This window comes from Eschscholzia californica, unplaced genomic scaffold (assembly GCF_041429995.1).
Source record: "Eschscholzia californica isolate CP2 unplaced genomic scaffold, dmEscCali1.0.p SCAF_133, whole genome shotgun sequence".
NCBI lineage: Eukaryota > Viridiplantae > Streptophyta > Magnoliopsida > Ranunculales > Papaveraceae > Eschscholzia > Eschscholzia californica.
The window spans coordinates 40,292-47,500 of record NW_028238236.1 but is presented as its reverse complement, the minus strand read 5'-3'; the positions used below and the strand labels follow the sequence as shown (position 1 = coordinate 47,500).

General features: G+C 38.1%; 1 protein-coding gene and 1 long non-coding RNA gene across 3 annotated transcripts in view; one reads left to right on the top strand and one right to left on the bottom strand.

Annotated features, from left to right (window-relative positions):
• LOC147562017 (uncharacterized) overlaps positions 1-1,593 on the bottom strand; it is a 2,651-nt gene extending 1,058 nt beyond the window's left edge. Inside the window, exon 1 of the long non-coding RNA XR_015232339.1 lies at positions 1-1,593. This exon is cut by the window's left edge and continues 527 nt beyond it. This is a non-coding gene — a long non-coding RNA (uncharacterized LOC147562017).
• Positions 1-1,695, top strand: part of LOC147562016 (photosystem II CP47 reaction center protein) — a 4,375-nt gene extending 2,680 nt beyond the window's left edge. The window contains exons 1-2 of one of the 2 annotated variants that reach the window (XM_086657417.1): positions 1-59; positions 848-1,695. The exon at positions 1-59 is cut by the window's left edge and continues 2,680 nt beyond it. The gene's annotated coding sequence lies outside the window, so the exon portion shown is untranslated. Of the gene's footprint in view, positions 250-847 lie in introns of those variants that run through there. The other variant, XM_086657416.1, reaches the window with a different exon arrangement.
• The last annotated feature ends 5,514 nt before the right edge of the window (positions 1,696-7,209 follow it).

The following is a 7,209-nucleotide window of genomic DNA, read 5'->3' as shown; positions in this document are numbered from 1 at the left end:
GGGCATTCTGGTAGTTCGACCGTGGAATTCCTTTGTTTCGGTATTTCCGGAATATGAGTGTGTGACTTGTTATAATTGATCCTATTGATAGTACAGAGAATGGGTCTGTCATCTCGATAGAGATGGTTCTACCTCGTCGGATATTCATTCGAATATCTGGAGCACGGAATCCGTGGAATAGATCAAGAAATATTTGCACTATGATTCATACCTACTATTCAGACCTCGCGACCGGACTCAAAAAACAAAGAGTTATAATTCTAAATCGAAGGTTTTTTCTTTGTTCAAAATATAAGCATAAGCGGGATTTTGAACAAAGGACAAATGTTTCTCTGGATTTTTAGTCATTACATCTATTCATTGAATAAGTGATGATCAAACGGTTCTTACTCAGAGAACCTTTGGGCTGGGCTTGGGGGCTCTATTGAATCATCGTGGTTCTAGTATGAATCTGAGGTTTCAATCGATTCATAGGGTCTCAACAAGAGAATTCCTATCATATCAATAATAAAAAAAGTAAATCTACATTACACACAAAGAAAAACAAAATACCAAATCAAAATAAATAAAAAATAGGGAAAGAGAAGATTCAAGAGGCCTGTAACGATCAAGATAAAGACGAATGAGCCGACTTGAGATTTTGGCATTATCATCACAAAGAAGAACTTCAGGGTTTTTGGCCCTTTGTATCTTCAGAGAGAAGGTTGAATCGGGGATAAGAAGTTTCAAACTTTCTATTACATATCCGTTGCAACCAGTATTTGGGTGTTTCCGCTTGAGCTGTACGAGATGAAATTCTCATATACGGTTCTAAGAGGGGGAGTCCCCTTGGTTTACCTATCTCAATAAAGTATATGATTGGTTCGAAGAGCGTCTCGAGATTCAGGCGATTGCAGATGATATAACTAGTAAATATGTTCCCCCTCATGTCAACATATTTTATTGTCTAGGAGGGATTACGCTTACTTGTTTTTTAGTACAAGTAGCTACGGGGTTTGCTATGACTTTTTACTACCGTCCGACCGTTACCGAGGCTTTTGCCTCGGTTCAATATATAATGACTGAAGCTAACTTTGGTTGGTTAATACGATCAGTTCATCGATGGTCGGCAAGTATGATGGTCTTAATGATGATCCTGCACGTATTTCGTGTGTATCTCACCGGTGGATTTAAAAAACCTCGCGAATTGACTTGGGTTACGGGTGTGGTTCTGGCTGTATTGACCGCATCTTTTGGTGTAACTGGTTATTCCTTACCTCGGGACCAAATTGGTTATTGGGCAGTAAAAATCGTGACAGGCGTACCTGACGCTATTCCTGTAATAGGATCACCCTTGGTCGAGTTATTACGCGGAAGTGCTAGTGTGGGTCAATCTACCTTGACTCGTTTTTATAGTTTACACACTTTTGTATTACCTCTGCTTACTGCCGTATTTATGTTAATGCATTTCCCAATGATACGCAAGCAAGGTATTTCTGGTCCTTTATAGAGAAGACAGATCATAGATATTTGTAATCAATCATATATCATTTTGGGGAGGAACAATAGTATTTCATTGCTAGAAATATGGATTATAAAAAAAAAAAAAATAAGACATTTATTTGGATATTTACCTTCAACTTCGCAATATTATATTATTTATTTGATATGAATAGTTGAAGTGGATTCTCCGAAGAGAAAATGGATTATGGGAGTGTGTGACTTGAACTATTGATTGGCCCGTGCAGATATATGATTTTATCCGCCACATTGGAATTTACAACCAAATGTGTCTCTGTTCCAACCACCACGTAAGCCCCATACCGAGGATAGGCTGGTTCGCTCGAGGAGAATTTTTTCTATGATCAGAGCCGAATCATGTCGTGCATCAACAGGCTCCGTAAGATCCAGTAGAATAAGTGATGTGGCAAGATCCAGATTATGTTCTATCTATTCCACTTACTTAATAGTATGGAAATGCATTCATTTCCTTTGCATCGATTACGATCTATGATACTATCGGAGTGAAACAAGGGATCTAAAGAAGAATAGAGGCTAGACTATATTAGTAACAAGTAAATCCTTTGTATGTTGTATGTAAGAAGACTCGAGAGATGTTGGGGCGAAACACAATCGCAAGGTATGAGACGACCCAAAATGCATTTGATCATGATCAAATTTGTAAGCCTACTTGGGTATTGAGCATTTACCTGTAAGAACTAAATTCTTTGCAATGCGTAGTTGCAACTCCGGAAAATTGTATCCGGTAAATCTTTTCTTACATAGAGTCATATATGTGTGGGTATGGCTGACATATAGATTTTCTATGGATCTATTTGATTCCTGTGATTCTTGCTCGAGCCGGATGATGAAAAATTATCATGTCCGGTTCCTTCGGGGGATGGATCCATACGAATTCGCCTATCCCAATAACAAAGAAACCTGACTTGAATGATCCTGTATTAAGAGCTAAATTGGCGAAAGGAATGGGTCATAATTATTATGGAGAACCCGCATGGCCCAACGATCTTTTATATATTTTTCCAGTAGTAATTCTAGGTACTATTGCATGTAATGTAGGTTTAGCAGTTCTAGAACCGTCAATGATTGGCGAACCTGCGGATCCATTTGCAACTCCTTTGGAAATATTACCCGAATGGTATTTCTTTCCCGTATTTCAAATACTCCGTACAGTACCAAATAAGTTATTGGGGGTTCTTTTAATGGTTTCAGTACCAGCGGGATTATTGACAGTACCCTTTTTGGAGAATGTTAATAAATTCCAAAACCCATTTCGTCGTCCAGTAGCTACAACCGTCTTTTTGATTGGTACCGCAGTAGCCCTTTGGTTGGGTATTGGAGCAACATTACCTATTGATAAATCTCTAACTTTAGGTCTTTTTCAAATTAACTCAACCGTGAAATAGAAATAAAAAACCACGACGTATGTATCTAGGGAGGATTCACTTTGAAGCGACTATTCCCTAGATACATCTATTCAATGGAATTCTAGATCTATCCCGAATATACGGATCGTGCTGAAGATTCAAAACCAATTTCATTTTCTTCTTTTTTTATAAAAAAAAGAAGAAATCATTCCAATGTATTTAAAAATGAAAACTGATTCTTCGGTAAATTAATTGCGAAATGCTTTTGTAGAATGTCTAATATCTGTTTTACCTCTTCTATGCGAAAATGCTCAATTTTCATAAGATCTTCTTGACTCTTATTCAAAAGGTCCAATAATGTATATATATTGGACCTTTTGAGGCAATTATAGATCCTGGGAGGCAATTCTGATTGGTCAATAAAAATACATTTCAATGCTATTTCTTTTTTGTTTTTCCTTAGTTTATCCAATCTATCATGAAAGGTAAAAAAGGGTATAGTAACCCTGTTTTGATTGTCCTCTAAATGTATGTCCTGCTCTTCCGCATGTAGAAAAGGTATAAATAAATCAATCAAATTACGGGAGGCTTCGTGAAGTGCTTCTTTAGGAGTTAAACTTCCATTCGTCCAGATTTCTAGAAAAAGTATTTCTTGTTTTTCATTTCCATTCCCATAAGAATGAATACTATGATTCGCATTTCGAACAGGCATGAATACAGCATCTATAGGAAAACTTTCACCTTGGGCGTTATTTGGTGTTTTCATACGATATCCGCGATTCCTTTCGATTTGTAATCCAATACACAAATCGATAGGTTCCGTTAGGCTAGCTATATGCTGTGTAGTATCAACGATTTCCACAGAAGGCGGTGAGATGATGTCTTGAGCAGTTACGTATCCAGGACCCTTGACGCAAATGGATGCGTCGTGAGTTCCATACAGATTACTTCTCAATACAATTTCTTTCAAATTCATTAAAATTTCATGTACGGATTCTTCAATACCTACTATGGTAGAATATTCATGTGGTATCTTCTCAGATTTTGCACGTGTGATACATGTTCCTTCTATTTCTCCAAGCAAAGCCCTTCGCATCGCGATGCCTATTGTATCGGCTTGACCTCTCATAAGCGGAGACAGAATAAAACGGCCATAATAAAGGCGCTTACTGTCTGCTCTTGATTCAACACACTTCCACTGTAGTGTCCGAGTAGATACTGCTACTTCCTCTCGAAGCATAGTTATTTGATCAGATCATTGAATCATTTATTTCTCTTGAAATCTGTTCAATTCTTATTTCTACACACGTCTTTTTTTAGGGGGTCTACATCCATTATGTGGCATAGGGGTTACGTCCCGTACAAAACTTAAGAGTATACCACTTCTACGAATGGCTCGTAATGCTGCATCTCTTCCGAGACCAGGACCTTTTATCATGACTTCTGCTCGTTGCATACCCTGATCTACTACTGTACGAATAGCATTTCCTGCCGCGGTTTGAGCAGCAAACGGTGTCCCTCTTCTTGTGCCCCTGAATCCACACGTCCCGGCGGAGGACCAAGAAACTACCCGACCCCGTACATCTGTAACCGTTACAATGGTATTGTTGAAACTTGCTTGAACATGAATAACACCTTTTGGTATTCTACGTCCATTCTTACGTGAACCAATACGCCCATTCCTACGTGAACCACCTCTTGGTATAGGTTTTGCCATATTTTATCATCTCATAAATATGAGTCAGAGATATACGGATATATCCATTTCAGGTTAAAACAGATCCTTTATTTAATTTGTACATTTGGTCCTTTAGCGAGTCCTTTTTTAAAAGGATTATCCTTGTCTCTGTTTATGTCTCGGGTTGGAACAAATTACTATAATTCGTCCCCGCCTACGGATCAGTCGACATTTTTCACAAATTTTACGAACGGAGGCCCTTATTTTCATATTTGTCATTCCTTACCTTAATTCCGAATCTACTCCTTGGAAGAAAATAAGTCTCTTGAAATTTTGAACCTCGAGTTGTATCCCCACGAAAGTCATGTTGAAAAAGACACCTAATCATTCGAATCTTTGTTGCGGAGTCTATAAATTATACGTCCCCGGGTTGAATCATAACGACTTACTTCGATTTTGACTCTATCTCCTGGTAGTATCCGTATAAAACTACGTCGGATCTTTCCTGAGACATAACCTAGAATCAGATCTTCATTATCTAAACGAACCCGGAACATACCATTGGGAAGTGATTCAGTAATTAAACCTTCATGAGTCAATTTTTGTTCTTTCATTCCAGGTAACCCCCTTGAAGTATCAACTAATGGAGGAGGAGTGATATTAGACAACCAGCCCTTCCTCTTTTTTTTTATTTATTTTTTTTCACAAATAGGAAGTTACCGAGTCAATTCGGATACTAGAAGGGTCACCATATATAACACAAAATTTCTCCTCCGATTCCTTCTAGTCGAGCCTCTCGGTCTGTCATTATACCTCGAGAAGTAGAAAGAATTACAATCCCCATTCCTCCTAAAATCCTAGGGATTCGTTGATAGTTAGAATAGATTCGTAGACCGGGCCGGCTGATACGTTTTAAAATAGTTCTATATGGTCCTTTTCTATTTCTTCTATGTCGCAGGGTTGAAACCAAAAAATATTTGTTGCTTTCTCGATGTTTTCTCACGTTTTCGATAAAGCCTTCTCGTAGAAGTATTTTCACAATGCTTTCGGTGATATTAGTAGATGCTATTCGAACCGTTCCTTTTTTATCCATGTCAGCATTTCGTATAGAAGTTATTATGTCGGCAATAGTGTCCCTACCCATGATGAACTATAATTATCGGTGCCTCCGAGTTTTGATATAATCAACATGCTCTTTTTTTTTTTTATGAATTCTTAAGGGATATACGTGATACACAATCTACTAAATTAATTTAATCTATTTCCGAGACCTACTATATTATGGTCTCGTCTATTAGTATTTATAATACCTCGGGGGCTAATGAGACTATTTTAGTAAAATTCAACTGTCTCAATTCCCGAGCTATCGCACCAAAAACTCGAGTTCCTTTTGGATTTCCTTCTTGATCAATGACAACTGCAGCATTGTCATCATATCGTATTATCATACCGTTGTCACGTTTAAGTTCTTTACATGTACGTACAATTACAGCTCTGATCACCTCTGATCTTTCTAGAGGCATATTGGGCACTGCTTCTTTGATTACAGCAACAATAACGTCACCAATATGAGCATAACGGCGATTACTAGCTCCTATGATTCGAATACACATCAATTCTCGAGCCCCGCTGTTGTCCGCTACATTTAAATGGGTCTGAGGTTGAATCATATCATTTTTTTTTTATCTTTTCTTTCAATGCAAAGAAAGGGCAAAGGAAAAAAAGAAATATTGTTTGTCCAGAAACAAAAATCTGCGGTTGTTTTTTATCACAAAAACCCCTTTCCTTTGGTTGCACATCCCTATTCCGCAATAAGGAATTGGGTTCGTATAGGCATTTTGGACGCAGCGATTGAAATAGCTTCTCTGGCTACAATTTCTGATACTCCACCCATTTCATAAAGTATTCGACCCGGTTTAACGACCGATACCCAATATTCGGGAGATCCTTTCCCCGAACCCATACGCGTTTCCGTAGGTCTTACTGTAACAGGCTTGTCTGGAAATAGACGTACCCATATTTTTCCACCACGACGCGCATATCGTGTCATTGCTCGTCTCCCTGCTTCTATTTGTCTAGATGTGATCCAAGCGGGTTCAAGTGCCTGAAGAGCATATCTACCGAAACTAATATGATTGCCTCGATAAGATATTCCCTTCATTCTTCCTCTATGTTGTTTACGGAATCTGGTTCTTTTGGGGTTATAGTTGATGGTTGTTTCTCAATGCCATCTCTACTGCAGAACCGGACATGAGAGTTTCTTCTCATCCAGCTCCTCGCGAATGAAACGATTCATTACTATTACAAATATGTAGTGAATTAATAATACACTGAATCATGGGATTTTTTGAGATCGAATCTGTCACGTAAAAATTTTAATGTCTTGGATTTATATACAACTAGACATATATTTTTATGAAAATCGATTTTTTAGAACTATAACGAATCTTTATTTTGACCCTTATTGAATCCCTCAAAACTTAGCAATCCAATAAGGCTTTCGCGGGCGAATATGGACTCTTTCAATATCTCTTTCATACGTAGGGTCAGGTCAGCCCATGACCTCTAAATGAATTGATTCCTGGTTCTTTCCGCCATCCCACCCAATGAATCATTAGGATTCGTTTTCAATAGAATCTTCTGCAGTCACAGGTTCCGTCGTTC